Genomic DNA, 20,302 nt, shown 5'->3' on the forward strand with positions numbered 1-20,302 from the left:
CTCAAAATCAAACTGTCATCCTTCGCCAGCACTGGTTAAGGCTCTGGGAAGAGAGTATGTGTGTGTGTGTGTGTGTGTGTGTGTGTGTGTGTGTGTGTGTGTGTGTGTGTGTGTGTGTGTGTGTGTGTGTGTGTGTGTGTGTGGTGCAAGCGTGCGTCCGTGTGTATGTGTGTGTTTGATCCCCTTCAAAGTAAACCTGTCACTGTCTGATGAGTCCTCAGTTCACACCAGACAGGAAGAGAGTGTCAGTCAGCAACCCCCTTCCTCTGAAATGGTTAATGTGGTCATTTCTATACAATGTAAATAATCTATATTTATTCTATATTTGACATTCCTTTTGAAAGTTGCGGCTATGGTGGAAAGAAAACACATGAAGCTACAAGCAAATATATGAGCATTTTAACAAGTAGCCAACATACGCTTGGTCAACATACGGTTCTGTAGAGAGGATGAGACTTTATATTTTCACATCCTTTACACACACCCTAAAAATGTTTACTTTTACTGTGTTTTTAGTTTGTGTACCCAGGCCCCGCCAAGGAAATGTTACTGAGAATAAATAGGCTCTCTGAAAGTGGCTGCTATTATTGTTTCTCTGGCAAAACACACACATAAACACCCTTACAAAAAACACATGAAAAGAAACGTGCAAAAATCATGTGTGACAAAAACTTGTTAGAAACAACATGTGGTTTACAAATCACGTGAAACATATCACGTGGGGGAAAATTAAAAGATTCACGTGTCAGACTTGGTTTTTGGACACGTGTGAAGTTTCACATAGATTTTTCACATGCGAACAAATCACTTGAAAAATGTCATTTGGAAAAAACTTAACATGTGGTTTTCCGAAGGTCAAGAGCCGTGCCTCCTCCAAAACACAACCCAGCCAAGCCATACTGCTTCTTGACACAATGCCCACTTAATCCGGAAGCCAGCCGTACCAATGTGTCGGAGGAAACACTGTGCACCTGGCGACTGTGTCAGCGTGCACGGTGCCCAGCCCGCCACAGGAGTCGCAAGTGCATGATGGAACAAGGACATCCCTGCCGGCCAAACCCTCTCCTAACCCGGACGACGCTGGGCCAATTGTGCACCGCCCCATGGGTCTCCCGGTCACGGCCGGCTGCAACAGAGCCTGGACTCAAACCCAGAATCTCTAGTGGCACAGCTAGTAGTGCCTTAGACCACTGCGCCATTTGGGAGGCCCAATCTCAGAATACTGAGTGCTCAATTCAAAGTCCTCTCTTTGCAGAAAATGATTTGTTGCCATTCCAATAGCAAACACATTCCCACATTTTCAAATCAATTTAAATCCATTTTAGGCATGTGTACTAAATGTAACAAAAACCAATGGACAGCTAACAATAACAAAAGCAAAAAAATAGCTAACTAGAATGAATGGTTAGCTAGTGCCTAGCACTAAGCTAGCTAGCGGTTAGCAATAAGCATGCGACCATTAGATACACATTTCATAAAAAGTAACCTTATAAAAGACTTATCAGTAGTGTGGTTCATATGTACATGTAAATACACTCAATATGAGCACTCGTTTGTAAAAAATAAAACCATTTAAGAGCCAAAACATTTATAACGGGAAAAAACATCTTCCGAGATGCTATCTTTTTGTCCTTGACTTGCAAAAAAAAGGGAGCTAGCTGGATAGCTAATGTACACACTAATGTAAATGGTAAAAATGCTTTTTTTTAAATAATTCGGTCAAAAGAATTATATTGTTAATTCAAGTTTATCAGAACTCATCACAGTTTAGTTATCCATGTTATCTCTTGATTTTGGGAACTTAACCACGTGAGATTTCCACATGTGGAGTTTTTTTACATGTGAAACTGCAAATGTGAAAATGCAATTCCACATGTGAAAGTGAGGTTTTTCTTATTAAATCATGTCAAATCAAATGTTATTGGTCGCATACACATATTCAGCAGATGTTATTGTGGGTGTAGCGAAACGCTTGTGTTCCTAGCTCCAACTGTGCAGTAGTATCTAAAAACAATTCACGACAATACACACAAATCTAAAAGTAAAAGAATGGAATTAAGAAATATATAAACCCGGCAAAAGTTATGTCCTCTCACGGTCAACTGCGTTTATTTTCATCAAACTTAACATGTGTAAATATTTGTATGAACAAAAATATTTGTATGAACAAGATTCAACAACTGAGACATAAACTGAACAAGTTCCACAGACATGTGACTAAAAGAAATTGAAAAATGTGTCCCTGAACAAAGGGGGGGTCAAAATCAAAAGTAACAGTCAGTATCTGGTGTGGCCACCAGCTGCAATAAGTACTGCAGTGCATCTCCTCCTCACGGGCTGCACCAGATCTACCAGTTCTTGCTGTGAGATGTTACCCCACTCTTCCACCAAGGCACCTGCAAGTTCCCGGACATTTCTGGGGGAATGGCCCTTAGCCTCACCCTCTGATCCAACAGGTTCCAGACGTGCTCAATGGGATTGAGATCCGGGCTCTTCGCTGGCCATGGCAGAACACTGACATTCCTGTCTTGCAGGAAATCACGCACAGAACGAGCAGAATGGCTGGTGGCATTGTTATGCTGGAGGGTCATGTCAGGATGAGCCTGCAGGAAGGGTACCACATGAGGGAGGAGGATGTCTTCCCTGTAACACACAGCGTTGAGATTGCCTGCAATGACAACAAGCTCAGTCCGATGATGCTGTGACACACCGCCCCAGACCATGACGTACCCTCCACCTCCAAATCGAACCCGCTCCAGAGTACAGGCTTCGGTGTAATGCTCATTCCTTCGACGATAAACGCGAATCTGACCATCACCCCATGTGAGACAAAACCGCGACTCGTCAGTGAAGAACACTTTTTGCCAGTCCTGTCTGGTCCAGCGGCGGTGGGTTTGTGCCCATAGGCGACGTTGTTGCCGGTGATGTCTGGTGAGGACCTGCCTTACAACAGGCCTACAAGCCCTCAGTCCATCCCCTCTCAGCCTATTGCGGACAGTCTGAGTACTGATGGAGGGATTGTGCGTTCCTGGTGTAACTCGGGCAGTTGTTGTTGCCATCCTGTACCTGTCCCGCAGGTGTGATGTTCGGATGTACCGATCCTGTGCAGGTCTTGTTACATGTGGTCTGCCACTGCGAGGACGATCAGCTGTCCGTCTTGTCTCCCTGTAGCGTTGTCTTAGGCGTCTCACAGTACGGACATTGCAATTTATTGCCCTGGCCACATCTGCAGTCCTCATGCCTCCTTGCAGCATGCCTAAGGCACATTCACGTAGATGAGCAGGGACCCTGGGCATCTTTCTTTTGGTGTTTTTCAGGGCCAGTAGAAAGGCCTCTTTAGTGTCCTAAGTTTTCATAACTGTGACCTTAATTGCCTACCTGTTAGTGACTTAACGACCGTTCCACAGGTGCATGTTCATTAATTGTTTATGGTTCATTGAACAAGCATGGGAAACCGTGTTTAAACCCTTTACAATGAAGTTATGTGAAGTTATTTGGATTTTTACGAATTATCTTTGAAAGACAGGGTCCTGAAAAAGGGACGTTTCTTTTTTTGCTGAGTTTAGATATTAGATGTCGGAGTGGCATTGACTAAAATACAGTAGAATACAGTATATACATATATACATATGAGAACAGTAAAACAGTATGTAAACATTATTTAAACATGATTAAAGTGACTAGTGTTCCATTATTAAAGTGGCCAGTGATTCCAAGTCTATGTATATAGGGCAGCATCCTCTAAGGTGCAGGGTTGCATCATTTTATTGATTTATTGTATTTAACCTTTATTTAACTAGGCAAGTCAGTTAAGAACAAGTTCTTGTTTACAATGTCGGCCTACCTAAAGGGTAAAGAGAGACCTAAGACAACAACATAGCAAGGCAGCAACACATGACAACACAGCATGGTAGCAACACAACATAACAACTACATGGTAGCTACACATGGTAGCAGCACAAAACACGGTACAAACATTATTGGGCACAGACAACAGCACAAAGGGCAACAAGGTAGAAACAACAATAAATCACACAAAGCAGCCACAACTGTCAGTAACAGTGTTACTGATTGAGTCTTTGAGTAAAGAGATTAAGATAAAACTGTCCAGCTTGAGTGTTTGTTGTAGCTCGTTCCAGTCGCTAGCTGCAGCGAACTGAAAAGAGGAGCGACCCAGGGATGTGTGTGCTTTGGGTATCTTTAACAGAATGTGACTGGCAGAACGGGTGTTGTATGTGGAGGATGAGTGCTGCAGTAGATATCTCAGATAGGGGGGTGTGGGGCCAAATAGGGTTTTATAAATACTCATCAACCAGTGGATCTTGCGACAGGTATACAGAGATGACCAGTTTACAGAGTATAGATTGCAGTGATGTGTCATATAAGGAGCATTGGTGGCAAATCTACTGGCCGAATGGTAAAGAACATCTAGCCGCTCAAGAGCACCCTTACCTGCCGATCTATAAATCACGTCTCTGTAATCTAGCATGGGTAGGATGGTCATCTGAATCAGAGTTAGTTTGGCAGCTGGGGTGAAAGAGGAGCAATTACGATAGAGGAAACCAAGTCTAGATGTAACTTTAGCCTGCAGCTTTGATATGTGCTGAGAGAAGGACAGTGTACCGTCTTGCCATACTTCCAAGTACTTGTATGAGGTGACTACCTCAAGCTCTAAACCTTCAGAGGTAGTAATCACACCGGTGGGGAGAGGAGCATTCTTCTTACCTAACCACATTACCTTTGTTTTGGAGGCATTCAGACCAAGGTTAAGGGTAAAGAAAGCTTGTTGGACACTAAGAAAGCTTTGTTGTAGAGCATTTAACACAAAATCCAGGGAGAGGCCAGCTGAGTATATGACTGTATCATCTGCATATAAATGGATAAGAGAGCTTCCTACTGCCTGAGCTATGTTGTTGATGTAAATTGAGAAGAGCGTGGGGCCTAGGATCGAGCCTTGGGGTACTCCCTTGGTGACAGGCAGTGACTGATACAGCAGATTTTTTTACTTTATACACTGTACTCTTTGAGAGACAGTGCTTAGAATTAATTGCAATGGTGAAATCATTGAGGACCTTTAAGGTTGCAGTGACACATCCATAACCTAAGCGGAAACCAGATTGCATACCCGAGATAACACTATAGGCATCAAGAAAGCCAGTCAGTTGATGATTGACAAGTTTTTCCAACACTTTTGATAAACAGGGCAAAATAGAAATAGGCATATAACAGTTAGGATCAGCTTGATCTCCGCCTTTAAATAAAGGCAGCCACTACATATGAATCTGCATACAACATGACTGGTTTCAGGAGCTGATGTCTGCGTTGGTAGCCTATAGTATATTGCCATTGAATGGACTCATTTTGAAATGACACTCAGGTAGTAAAATATAGATACAGGTGATACTCATGATTTGATGGTGTACATTTAAATGAAGAAAGCCATTTACAGCAATGAAGATAAGGCAGTTTATCAATACTGTTTTTCAGTGAAACTCTTTGTAAGTGATAGATTTCAAATAGCAGGTGACAAGTACAGGTCAATTCAAACTTTAAATTGATTAGATTTGTTTAATCTTTTTGGAGGATATTAAGTATTGACCGGGGCATGAATGAACAGTAACTGGCTGTCTTTATACAGGAATGTACACTGGGTCAGAAAGCGAAAAAGGGATAACACCCCATTACACTTTCCCTCTTTCTGGATTCAGGAAGGGGGAAAAAATGTACATTTGAGATTGCAAATACATTGCAAATACATTTGAGATTGCAAATACTAAACGGTTTAAGTCAATACTATCCCACCACAAGAAGTCCGCTCCAATATTTTACAGTGCCAAATCCCAGGCAATTTATGTTTTCAGCTCATTCACAAATGTGTCAAATCATCATACAGAGTACACATTTTTATTTAGAAAACTGTTTTCTGCCTTTATACAGAGAAATAAAAAAAGGTCAGGCAAGATGCATCAAACAGAAGTCCGAAGGCTTCAGGATGGCCTTTTCAAGGCAAAATAGAAATAGGCCTATAACAGTCAGGATCAGCTTGATCTCCCCCTATAAATAAAGGATGAACCTTGGCTGCCTTCCAAGCAATGGGAACCTCCCCAGAAAGAAGAGATAGGTTAAAATGGTTGGAGATAGGCTTGGCGACGATAGGGGCGGCAACCTTAAAGAAGAAAGGGTCTAAACCATCTGACCCAGATGTTTTTTGGGGGTCAAGTTTAAGGAGCTCCTTTAGCACCTCGGACTCAGTGACTGCCTGCAGGGAGAAACTTTGTAGCGGGGCAGGGGAAAAAGAGTGAGAATCATCAGGGATAGTCGCATTAGAAGGGGTGGGAGATGAGGAAATGTTGGACAGGCAAGGAGGCATGGCTGAGTCAAATGGGAATCCTGACTTAATGAAGTGGTGATTAAAGAGCTCAGCCATGTTCTTCTTGTCAGTAACAACCACATCATCAACATTAAGGGACATGGGCATCTGTGAGGAGGAGGGTTTATTCTCCAGGTCTTTAACCATTTTCCAGAACTTCTTGGGGTTAGACCCACAGAGAGAGAAGTGCTGCTTAAAGTAACTAACTTTGGCCTTCTGGATAGCATAAGTGCACTTATTTCTCATTTGCCTGAACGGGAGCCAGTCAGCCTGAGTATGCGTGTGCCGAGCCTTTCGCCAAATGCAATTCTTGAGGTTGAGTAACTGCAAGATCACGGTCGAACCAGGGCCTGAACCTGTTTATAATTCTTATTTTCTTTATGGGGGCATGTTTGTTAACAATACCACTGAAAATATCAAAAAAGAAGGTCCAAGCATCTTCGACAGAGGGCGTCAAGCTGATTCTGTACCATTTTACAGAGGCCAGTTCATGAAGGAAGGCTTGCTCATGAACGTTTTTTAGCAAGCGTATATGACAAATCAGGACAGATCGTTTCACTGAGCAGCCATTACGAACACAGGCTGTAAAACAGTGATCACTAAGGTCAGTACAGAAAACACCAGACTGATACCTATCAGGATTATTTGTGAGGATAACATCGAGGAGAGTAGCCTTGTCTGGGTGTTTGGAGTCATACCTTGTGCGATTGGTAATAATCTGAGAAAGCTTTAGGGAGTCCATTGCTTTAGGACTTGGTCAGGTGGATTAAGCATGTCCAAGTTTAGGTCACCTAGCAGGACAAATTCAGACTTAGTGTAAGGGGCCAGGAGAGAGCTTAGGGCAGGTAGGGAACAGGCCGGTGCTGATGGAGGACGATAGCACAAAGCAACAGTCAACAAAGAGCTATTTGAAAGTTTAATGCTTAAAACCAGCAAATCAAAGTGTTTGGGAACAGACTTGATGGAGACAACCGAGCACTGAAGGTGATCCTTGGTAAAGATTGCCACTCCCCCACCTTTGGAAGATCTGTCTTGCCGAAAAAGGTTATAACCAGAAATGTTAATATCAGTATTCAAAACACTCTTTCTTAACTACGTCTCAGTAATAACCAACATATAACCAGGTGGAAGCCGACTAGTGATGGCAATTTAACAGTCTGATGGCCTTAAGATAGAAGCTGTTTTTCAGTCTCTCGGTCCAAGCTTTGATGCACCTGTACTGACCTCGCCTTCTGGATGATAGCGGGGTGAACAGGCTGTGGATCGGGTGGTTGATATCCTTGATTATCTTTTTGTCCTTCCTGTGACACTGGGTGCTGTAGGTGTCCTGGAAGGCAGGTAGTTTGACCCCAGTGATGTGTTGGGCAGACCGCACCATCCTCTGGAGTGCCATGTGGTTACGGGCGGTGCAGTTGCCGTACCAGGCGGCGATACAGCCAGATAGGATGCTCACAATTGTGCATCTGTAAAAGTTTGTAAAGGTTTTAGGGGCAATGCCAAATTTCATCAGCCTCCTGAGGTTTAAGAGGCGCTGTTGCGCCTTCTTCACCACACTGTCTGTGTGGGTGGATCATTTCAGATTGTCAGTGACGTGTATGCCGAGGAACTTGAAGCTTTCCACCTTCTCCACTGCGGTCCTGACGATGTGGACAGGGGCGTGCTCCCTCTGCTGTTTCCTGAAGTCCACAATCAGCTCCTTTTGTTTTGTTGACGTTGACGTTGAGTGAGAGTTTATTTTCCTGGCATCACTCTCCCAGGGCCCTCACCTTATCCCTGTAGGTCTCGTCATTGTTGGTAATCAGGCCTACTACTGTTGTGTCATCTGCAAACCGGATGATTGAGTTGGAGATGTGTGTTTCCACGCTGTCATGGGTGAACAGGGAGTACAGGAGGGGGCTAAGCACGCACCCTTGTGGGGCCCCAGTGTTGAGGATCAGAGAAGTGGAGGTGTTGTTTCCTACCTTCACCACTTGGGGGTGGCCCATCAGGAAGTCCAGGACCCAGTTTCACAGGGCGGGATTCAGACACAGGGCCCCGAGCTTAATGATGGGCTTGGAGGGTACTATGGTGTTTAATGCTGAGCTATAGTCAATGAACAGCATTCTTACATAGGTATTCCTCTTGTCCAGATGGGATAGGGCAGTGTGCAGGGAGGTGGCGATTGCATCGTCTGTGGATTTATTTGGGCGGTAAGCAAATTGAAGTGGGTCTAGGGTGTCAGATAAGGTAGAGGTGATATGATCCTTAACTAGTCTCTCAAAGCACTTAATTATGATAGTAGTGAGTGCTACAAGGAGATAGTCATTTAGTTCAGTTACCTTTGCTTTCTTGGGTAAAGGAGCAATGGTGGACATCTTGAAGCAAGTGGGGACAGCAGACTGGGATAGGGAGAGATTGAATATGCCCGTAAACACTCCAGCCAGCTGTTCTGCGCATGCTCTGAGGACGAGGCTGGGGATGCCGTCTGGGCCGGCAGCCTTGCGACGGTTAACACACTTAAATGTCTTACTCACGTCAGCCACGGAGAAGGAGAGCCCACAGTCCTTGGTAGCGGGCCGTGTTGGTGGCATTGTGTTATCCTCAAAGTGGGCGAAGTACGTAGGTGTTTAGCTTGTCAGGAAGCAAGACGTTGGTGTCCGCGACGTGGCTGGTTTTCCCTTTGTAGTCCGCCACATACGTCTTGTGTCTGAGCCGTTGAATTGCAAGTCCACTTTGTCTCTGTACTGACGTTTTGTCTGTGATTGCCTTACGGAGGGAATAACTACACTGTTTGTATTCGGCCATATTCCCAGTCCTCTTGCCATGGTTAAATGTGGTGGTTCGCACTTTCAGTTTTGTGCGAATGCTGCCATCAATCCACGGTTTCTGGTTTGGGTAGCTTTAATTAGTCACAATTGGTACAACATCTCCTATACACTTCCTAGTGAACTCAGTCACTGTATCCGTTATTCTCAGAAGCTACCCGGAACATATCCCAGACCTCGTGATCAAAACAATCTTGAAGATTGGGCAGACCGGTCTTGAATAGACCTCAGCACAGGTACTTCCTGTTTGAGTTTCTGCCTATAGAAAGGGAGGAGCAAAATGGAGTCATGATCAGATTTGCCAAAGGGAGGGCGGGGAAGGGCCTTGTAGGTATTTCAAAAAGTTGAGTATCAGTGGTCCAGTGTTTTATCAGCGCAAGTACTACAGTCAAAGGGTTGGTAGAACTTCGGTAGCGTTTTCCTCAAATTTGCTTTGTTAAAATCCCCAGCTACAATAAATGCGGCCTCAGGATATGTGGTTTCCAGTTTGCATAAAGTCAAGTGTAGTTCTTTGAAGGCCGTAGTGGTGTCGGCTTGAGGGGGAATATACACGGTTGTGACTAACCAAAGAGAATTTTCTTGGGATGTAATACGGTCAGCATTTGATTGTGAGGTATTCTTGGTCGGGTGAACAAAAGGAACTGAGTTTCTGTATGTTTTCACAATCGCACCATAAATGGTTCATCATGAAACATACATCCCCGCCTTTCTACTTTCTGGAGAGTTCTTTATTCCTGTCTGCGCAATGCATTGAGAATCCAGATGGCTGAATGGACGGGGACAGTATATCCTGAGGGAGCCATGTTTCCGTGAAACAGAGTATGTTACAATCCCTGATGTCTCTTAGGAAGGAGATCCTTGCCCTGAGCTTGTCTATTTAATTATCCAGAGACTGAACATTAGCGAGTAATATACTCTGAAGCGGTGGATGGTGTACACACCTCCTGAGTCAGACTAGAATTCCACTCCGAATACCTCTTCTCCGGTGGCGGTGTTTTGGAGCAGCCTCTGGGTTAAGTTCAGTTGCCCTGGGGGGGTACAAACAAAGGATCCAATTCGGGAAAGTCGTAATCCTGGTCTACTGCCACTCTGATATCCAAAAATTATATATGTATGTAAAAATATTCTGGGCTAATAATGTAAGAAATAACAAAAAAACGAAATACTGCAAAGTTGCTAAGGGGCTAGAAGCAGTGATGCCATATCTGTCGGCACCATCTGTTACCTGTCGTGACATTTTTTCACATGTGAATATGGCATTTTATTACATTCAATGCACTTATACCTTTTAAATGTGTGATTTTGTTACTTGTATGTTAATTGGGCCCAAAACGGTTTCATTATTCAAACCATCAACTTCATTCTCAAAAGTCAGACAAATCAAATCAAATCAAAGTTTATTTGTAACATGCGCCGAATACAACAGGTGTAGACATAATGTTTACTTACAGTGTGATTTTTAAGTAAAAAATAGGTATTATGTGAACAATAGATAGGTATAGAAATAAAAACAACAGCAAAAAGATAGTGAAAAATAACAGTAGCGAGGCTATATACAGGCACCGGTTAGTTAGGCTAATTGAGGTAGTATGTACATGGATGTATAGTTAATACACATATATGATAAACAGAGAGTAGCAGCTGCGTAAAAGAGGGGTTGAGGGGGGCGGGACAATGCAAATAGTTTGGGTAGCTATTTGATTACCTGTTCAGGAGTCTTATGGCTTCGGGGTAAAAACTGTTGAGAAGCCTTTTGGTCCTAGATTTGGCGCTCCGGTACCGCTTGCCACAGAACATTCTATGACTGGGGTGGCTGGGGTCTTTGACAATTTTTAGAGCCTTCCACTGACACCACCTGCTGTAGAGGTCCTGTATGGCAGGCAGCTTAGCCCCAGTGATGTACTGGGCTGTACGCACTACCCTCTGTAGTGCCTTGCGGTCGGAGGCCGAGCAGTTGCAATACCAAGCAGTGATGCAACTTGCAATTATGTTGAGGGATAGGTTGTTATTCTGGCACCACCCGGCCAGGTCTCTGACCTCCTTCCTCCCTATAGGCTGTCTCGTCGTTGTCGGTGATTGGGCCTACCACTGTTGTGTCGTCTGCAAACTTAATGATGGTGTTGGAGTTGTGCCTGGCCACGCAGTCGTGGTTGAAGAGGGAGTACAGGAGGGGAATGAGCATGCACCCCTGAGGGGCTCCAGTGTTGAGGATCAGTGTGGCGGATGTGTTGCTACCTACCCTCACCACCTGGGGGTAGTCCGTCAGGAAGTCCAGGATCCAGTTGCAGAGGGAGGTGTTTAGTCCCAGGATCCTTAGCTTACTGATGAGCTTTGAGTGTACTATGGTGTTGAACGCTGAGCTGTAGTCAATGAATAGCATTCTCACATAGGTGTTCCTTTTGTCCAGGTGGAAAAGGCCAGTGTGGAGTGCAATAGAGAATGCATCACCTGTGGATCTGAATGGGCAGTATGCAAATTGGAATGGGTCTAGGGTTTCTGGGATAATGGTGTTAATGTGAGCCATTACCAGCCTTCCAAAGCACTTCATGGCTACGGACATGAGTGCTATGGGTCTGTAGTCATTTAAGCAGGTTGTCTTAGTGTTCTTGGGCACAGGGATTATGGTGGTGTGCTTGAAACATGTTGGTATTACAGACTCAATCAGGGACATGTTGAAAATGTCAGTGAAGACACCTGCCAGTTGGTCAGCACATGCCTGGAGCACACGTCCTGGTAGTTCGTCTGGCCCCGCGGCCTTGTGAATGTTAACCTGTTTAAAGGTCTTACTCGTGTCAGCTACGGAGAGCGTGATCACACAGTCGTACGGAACAGCTGATGCTCTCATGCATGCCTCAGTGTTGCTTGCCTCGAAGCGAGCATATAAGTGCTTTAGCTCATCTGGTAGGCTCGTGTCACCGAGCAGCTCGCGGCTGTGCTTCCCTTTGTAGTCTGTAATAGTTTGCAAGCCCTGCCACATATGACGAGCGTCGGAGCCGGTGTAGGACAATTCATTATCTTAGCCCTGTATTGGCGCTTTGCATGTTTGATGGTTCGTCGGCGGGCATAGCAGGATTTCTTATAAGCTTCCGGGTTAGAGTCCCACACCTTAAAAGCGGCAGCTCCACCATTTAGCTCAGTGCGATTGTTGCCTGTAATCCATGGCTTCTGGTTGGGGTATGTACGTACAGTCACTGTCGGGACGACGTCCTCGATGCACTTATTGATAAAGCCAGTGACTGATGTGGTGTACTCCTCAATGCCATCGGAAGAATCCCGGAACATGTTCCAGTCTGTGCTAGCAAAACAGTCCTGTGGTTTAGCATCTGCTTCATCTGACCACTTTTTTATAGGCCGAGTCACTGGTGCTTCCTGCTTTAATTTTTGCTTGTAAGCAGGAATCAGGAGGGTAGAATTGTGGTCAGATTTAGCAAATGGAGGGCGAGGGAGAACTTTGTATGCTTCTCTGTGTATGGAGTACAAGTGATCTAGATTTTTTTTCCTCTGGTTGCTCATTTAACATGTTGATAGAAATTAGGTAAAGCTGATTTAAGTTTCCCTGCATTAAAATCCTCGGCCACTAGGAGCGCCACCTCTGGGTGAGCGGTTTCCTTTTTGCTTATTTCCTTATACAGCTGACTGAGTGCAGTCTTAGTGCCAGCATCCGTCTGTGGTGGTAAATTAACAGCCACGAAAGTATGGATGAAAACTCTCTTGGCAAATATTGTGGTCTACAATTTATCATAAGATACTCTACTTCAGGCGAGCAAAATCTAGAGACTTCCTTAGATTTCGTGCACCAGCTGTTGTTTACAAATATGCACAGACCGCCCCCCCTCGTCTTACCGGAGTGTGCTGTTCTATCTTGCCTGTTCTATCTTGCTGGTGCAGCATATATCCCGCTAGCTGAATATCCTTGTCATCATTCAAACACAATTCCGTGAAACATAAGATGTTACAGTTTCTGATGTCCTGTTGGTTGGATATTCATGATCGTACCTTGTCTAATTTATTGTCAAGTGTTTGCACGTTGGCAAGTAATATTGACGGTAATGACAGCTTTCCCACTCGCCGTCTGCTGATCCTTACGAGGCACCCCGCTCTCTGTCCTCTGTACCTGCGTCTCTTTCTCTTGCCAATAATGGGGATGTTGGCCTTGTCGGGTGTTCGAAGTAAATCCTATGCGTCCTGCTTGTTGAAGAAAAAATCTTTGTCTAATCCGAGGTGAGTGATCGCTGTCCTGATATCCAGAAGCTCTTTTTTGCCATAAGATACGGTGGCAGAAACATTATGTACAAAATAAGTTACAAATAACGCAAGAAAAAACACATAATAGTACAATTGGTTAGGCGCCCGTAAAACTGCTGCCATTTCTTCTGCCGCCATTTTAATAAATGTAGTTTGTCTTTGTTTTTAATTGTTTTTTTGTGTCTTGAAAGGTGGTCTGTTTGAACATTGGCCAAAAAATGCTTGGAAGAGGTCAACATGCTATATGCTCTGCAGGAAAGGTTTTTGTTGTTTTAATAACGTTTTAGCATGGTCTGTATTTTAACCTCTTTCAACCCATCTGTTTTATAGTTTAATAAATATTTATAGAATGTTGACAATGTTTATCAGTCCAGTTATTCTTATGTGCACCGGGCACAGCCTGTGAAACACCATATCCAAGTTTCTGTTTTGCATGTTTTTTTTGTAAGGGCACAGACATGCACACACCGCTCGGCCGATGACCTGTCAAGAAGACAGAGGTGAAGGCTGAGATCTCAAGTAGGAGCTCAGAGATCCAACTATGAAACATGAAATAGCAACAGACAGGCAGAGGCCAGCTACGAGGTCCTCCATTTGTCTGCCCATTTGTGCACAAGCCCTTCAATGTTTCCAGAGCGAAATGAATTGGAGAGGGATAAGCAATAAAGCAGAAGATCTCTAACTCTTATTGGAAGGGTAAGTGGAGCATCACCATTGTACTTACACCGATCAAGTTCTTTCATAACTACACACACTGACCAATGTCATGAAAAAGTAATAGCCTAAGTGATCAAGTGCACAAGTGGCCAACGACTGCTAATAATGTCTAGCTTACTATTCCACATGGACCGTATAAACAACCTCTCACTGCATGTGGCAACATGCTTGTGTGTGTGTTACTGTGAAAGAGGCCTGTAGGTTGTTACTGTAGGTTGGTGGGTATTGGGGTGTTCGTGGGGTGTTCGTGGTCAGTCCCCCAATAGCTGTGCATGCAGGGAATGTTATCCTTATGCCTGGCTGTGGAATGCCCTGTTTAAACACTGTAGTCCGTACGTACGTAAACACACAGGCACCTGCGTGCGCTCACACGTATGCAAGTTTTAAATACTGTCATGGTTTTGGAACTCTTCAAAACATCCTATTTCAATATTAGTTGTCTTTCAAGGTGGTCTTTACATCTGACCAGTGAGTACAGATCTACCACAGCTGAAAATTCACTCTCGCTGTAGGCCATTCACTCTAATGACGTGATATCTGTCTCAAAGAACCAAGTCCTCCTTTGCTTCTCCCAGGACCACTTCTGAATTCTACAATGGGTTGGTCAAAACAAGCATTGTGATTGGTTGATACCTAAGCCTTACTAAAAAATCTGTTTAGAACGGGTAAGCCTATGATGCAAAAATGGGCATCTTGTTTTCTGTTCCATCTGAGAAATCCCTGCGCATACACTGTCCTATCAGTCCAGCTAGCGAATTCATTAACTTGATCTCCACTGTAAAATGCATCTAGACATTGTTTCCCCTTGATGAAATGCAGCTACTTTGCTGTTATTCTAGTTGTACGGTTTGACGTGACTGTGTTAGCCGTAGTTGGCTATCTAGCAAGAAAGAGATAAGAGCGTTGCCAGCAAGGCAACGGAACAGTTAGAACTAATTATTGGGTCGCGTCCATAGATATAGAACAAAAATACTACACAAAAGGGTCGCGTCTCTGGCAACCTAACCAATAAAATGAACGGTCAGCTGGCTTGGCTAGCAACCATTGGAGAGATGAAATAGTAGCTTATGAATACATTTATCAAAATAAAGTTTTTATTTAATTTGGTAACCCATTGTAGAAAAGCAATTGTACATTCAAGGTTGTGCAAAACAATGGCTGTACTGATCTACGGTACTTGGCTCTGCCTCGTACCTATGACCGCAGCACAGCCTTGTTAAAAATGTATTTTTAGCTCGCCCTCTCAATTGTGCCACCTGTCAATAATTTTAGAAGGCTATGGCTTCACTGTCCAGATCCGTCAACACTTCTAAGATATCCTGACACAATGTGTGCCCGAATACCTCCAGAGGTGGTCAAGAAGATCTGATCACAATCAGATCACAATGCGTCTTTTAATGGTCTACACCTGTCTGACAATGTGGGCTCAATCAGAATGTGGACAAGATCAGGACAAAGGATGTATGTTAGAACCAGGCACAGTGCCTTCAGAAAATATTCATACCCCTTATTATTCCACAGTTTGTTGTGTTACAGCCTGAATTCAAAATGGATTCAATATTTTTTCCCCCTCACCAATCTACACACAATACCCCATAATGACAAAGTGAAAACAAGTTTTTAGAAATGTTTGCACATTTATTGAAAATTAAATACAGAAATATCTAATTTACATAGGTATTCACACCGCGGAGTCAATATGTTGTAGACCTCGGGCAGTTATTACAGCTGTGAGTCTTTTGGGTAAGTCTCTAAGAGCTTTTCACACCTGGATTGTTTAAAAAAAATGTTACCTTCATTTAACTAGGCAAGTCAGTTAAGAACAAATTCTTATTTACAATGACGGCCTACCCCAGCCAAACCCTAGTCCAGACGACGCTGGTTCAATTGTGCGCCGCCCTGTGGGACTCCCAATCACAGCTATTTGTGAAACAGCCTGGAATCAAACCAGGGACTGTAGTGACGCCTCTAGCACTGAGATGCAGTGCCTTAGACCGCTGCGCAACTCAGCAAACGATTACGATCCTTAACGATTACAAGCATACCCATAACATGATGAAGCCACCACTATGCTTGAAAATATGAAGAGTGGTACTCAATAATGCGTTGTGTTGGATTTGCCCCAAACATAACACTTTGTATTCAAGACAAAAAGTGAATTGCTTTGACACATTTTTTTGCAGTATTACTTTAGTGCCAATGTTAAAAATAGGATGCATGTTATGGAATATTTTTTTTCTGTACAGGCTTCCTTCTTTTCACTCTGTCAATTAGGTTAGTATTGTGGAGTAACTACAATGGTGTTGATCCTTCTTCAGTTTTCTCCTATCACAGCCATTAAACTCAACTGTTTAAAGTCAACATTGGCCTCATGGTGTAATCCCTGAGCGGTTTCCTTCCTCTCCGGCAAAAGAGTTAGGAAGGACACCTGTATCTTTGTAGTGACTGGTTGGATTGATACACCATCCAAAGTGTAATTAATAACTTCACCATGGTCAAAGGGATATTCAGTGTCTGCTTTTTTAATTGTTATCCATCTACCTATAGGTGTCCTTTTTTGCGAGGCATTCCATAACGATTTAATTAGCCTACATGTCTTTTTAAAATATATGATCAACTGTTACTAATGATCCTCAGCAACAATCCCACAGCCATGTGTGCGTTTACAGAGGAAACTGAAGGGAACTAAAAGTAAATTGTTAGTTGAATATGTGTCGTTATTATGCCTACTGTTAGCAGCCAAAAGCTAGCAGTTTCTTACTGGCAATAAAAACATATATTTTTTGAGTCATTACTGAATCATTTAATCGAACAAATCAAACATTTAACCTCATAAAAAAAATAAGTAATTCATGGTAACTTTGTAAAAAAATATTTTAGACACAGCAATTCTCTCTCTCTCTCTCTCTCTCTCTCTCTCTCTCTCTCTCTCTCTCTCTCTCTCTCTCTCTCGCTCTCTCTCTATGATATATGATTTCACTGTAAAAACATTTCCTGTCTGTCTTTTATTCATAAACGCCATCTGATTTCCACCACAAAGCATGACTGAGTAGTACCCAATTCTCTCTCTCCCTCTGCCCATGCTGCTGGACCAAAAGCTGAGAGGAAGTTTCAAAAGTAGCCTAATTTTGAGAGAGGAATCTTAACCAACCCCAATCAATTTTGCAGTCTGTGTCCAATATTCAGTGATTATTTTATTCAATCCATACGGTCGCTCTCTAGCTACAGCCCCCCTCTCTTTTATTCTCTCTCTTTCTTTCTCCCTACTTCCTTCTCTCAACACACATGCAGATATCTGTAAGGTCCCTCAGTCGAGCAGTAAATTTCAAACAGATTTAACCACAAAGATCAGGGAGGTTTTCATGCCTTAGTTCCCTTCAGTTTCCTCTGTAAACGCACACATGGCTGTGGGATTGTTGCTGAGGATCATTAGTAACAGTTGATCATATATTTTAAAAAGACATGTAGGCTAATTAAATCGTTATGGAGCGCAGAGCAGGGCAGACCAGTTTGAGCCTGATGCATGGGGCAATACTTGGCTGTGTCATCACACAGTTCCATGGTTAGTGCAGGCATCAGACAAGTGTATAGCCTACTATTGTACACTATTCTCCCTAATTATAATTCTATGTACACTAATCAAACATTACCATGGGTTGAAGAACTGAATGTGGCAATTTTCAGAATAACCAAAGCACCGTTTTCTTTCTTTAGTGTGTAAAGGCTCTCCAAACCAGTTTTTTATGATTCATAACTACTTTCCTAAAGCTAAATAATCTACATGATCAGAGTATTTTTAAATCTACCAATTGGTGCTGAAACGGAGACGAATATGCATCTACTGTATTTAGAAGGCTTTCTTTCATTGATCCCTACTATTCTGAATCCGTTCTCTCAAATATATTCTATTGAGTCTGTCGATAAAATTGTAACTAAAAGGTACACCTTATTTAAAGGGATGCCTTAATTAAGATAAATGTACTGAAACCCCTATTGATTGAAAACTCCACGAGAAAATCTGTTGGCAGCAGGTGGGAGGGTTGAATTACATTTATTCAGCGTGCGCACGAGAACCACGCCTGCAAAGCCTGTTACTCACATTCATAAGGTCAGTTTGAATACCAAGTACTGAGAAGTGCTTAGGAAAGGTGTCATTTCTTAAGTTGTAATTGAGCTCTATGTGCTTTTCATAATTGTATTATTATCAGGAATACATTTTGATTTGATATGTGTTTGGTGAAATATGTATAAAAGTAGAGTAAATGCCCATAATTCTGCACCTGTGGATAGATGTACTTCCAATTTTGATCTTCATGTTTCAGTGACTACAACGAAGATGTATTGATCTACTGGGATTTAACTAACTTTCTGTTTTGTCTGTTTGGGACTTGTACATGTAGTTGCGTTAATCCTTTTGCAGGCAGTCGTGTTCTTTTCATTAATTGATTTGCAATTTTGTCTGTATGATATAGTTTTGATGAATGTATTTATGTTTTGAGAAGGCCCAACTACATTTTTTAAACTAATGTACTGTTTTGCAAAAGGCCACAGAGTTCTGTGTTTTGTGGACTCACCTTGACCTCTGACCCCAAAATGTCATCAAAAGGTTATGGTGGTCAAAGCCACAGGCTTCTTTACTGCTCTCAGTATTTTTCCACCCAGTAATGGTGGTAAGGGGAGAAGTCTGTCTTGGCTTGCTCCTGGTCAGGAAATTGCCCTCTGACCATCTGACCTCTGCCCTCTCCTACTATCCTTTCAAAGTCACATATTGCCACCTTTAAATCAAATCATCAGTGGATGGTTTCACAGGATAGGTTTGATAGATCTTGGCTGCGATCGTTTCAGCATGGTAATTATAAGGAAAGACTTGAGGACGGAGTTCACATGAAAATTCACACAGTATTATAAAGTGTGATAAAAGAGGGAAAGCTGTTGGATTTTATTGATATTAAAACGGAAACAAATAAAAGGAAAGAAATCCATGTGTCCTGAACTATAGTCATCCAAAAACCCTGAGCGTGGCTAACACATTTACAGAGCTTTTAGAGAGGTCTACTAAAAAGCATTACACTCTAATTCAAAGAACTAACAAAGCAGTCCAACCTGGTACTTCTTTGCCCTCTTTGACTCCCACTAGAGCACAGTTTCCCAAACGCTGTCCTCGGGACCTCAAGGGGGGCACATTTAGCTTTTTTCCCTAACACTACACAGATGATTCAAATAATCAATTAATCATCAAGCTTTGGTCATTTCAATCAGCTGTGTAGTGTTAGGGCAAAACCCAAAACGTGCACCCCTTGGGGTCCCCAGGACCGAGCTTGGGAAACGCTGAGCTAGAGAGCTCTACCTATACAGTTTGTGCGTGTGTGTGTGTGTGTGTGTGTGCAAGCGTGTGTGATGTGTGTAGGACCCCAACCAGACAGTTTATGAGTTGGTAAATCTGACCACAATTCAATCCTCTAGATTCCTGCTTACAAGCAAAAATTAAAGCAGGAAGCACCAGTAACTCGGTCTATAAAAAAGTGGTCAGGTGAAGCAGATGCTAAACTACAGGACTGTTTTGCTAGCACAGACTGGAACATGTTCCGGCATTCTTCCGATGGCATTGAGGAGTACACCACATCAGTCACTGGCTTTATCAATAAGTGCATCGAGGACGTCGTCCCGACAGTGACTGTACGTACATACCCCAACCAGAAGCCATGGATTACAGGCAACATTCGCACTGAGCTAAATGGTAGAGCTGCCGCTTTCAAGGTTCGGGACTCTAACCTAGAAGCTTATAAGAAATCCTGCTATGCCCGCCGACGAACCATTAAACAGGCAAAGCGCCAATACAGGGCTAAGACTGAATCGTACTACACCGGCTCCGACGCTCGTCATATGTGGCAGAGCTTGCAAACTATTACAGACTACAAAGGGAAGCACAGCCGCGAGCTGCTCGGTGACACGAGCCTACCAGATGAGCTAAATCACTTATATGCTCGCTTCAAGGCAAGCAACACTGAGGCATGCATGAGAGCATCAGCTGTTCCGTACAACTGTGTGATCACGCTCTCCGTAGCTGACATGAGTAAGACCTTTAAACAGGTCAACATTCACAAGGCCGCGGGTCCAGATGGACTACCAGGACGTGTGCTTCAGGCATGTGCTGACCAACTGGCAG

Source organism: Salvelinus namaycush, chromosome 19 (assembly GCF_016432855.1).
Source record: "Salvelinus namaycush isolate Seneca chromosome 19, SaNama_1.0, whole genome shotgun sequence".
Classification (NCBI taxonomy): Eukaryota; Metazoa; Chordata; class Actinopteri; order Salmoniformes; family Salmonidae; genus Salvelinus; species Salvelinus namaycush.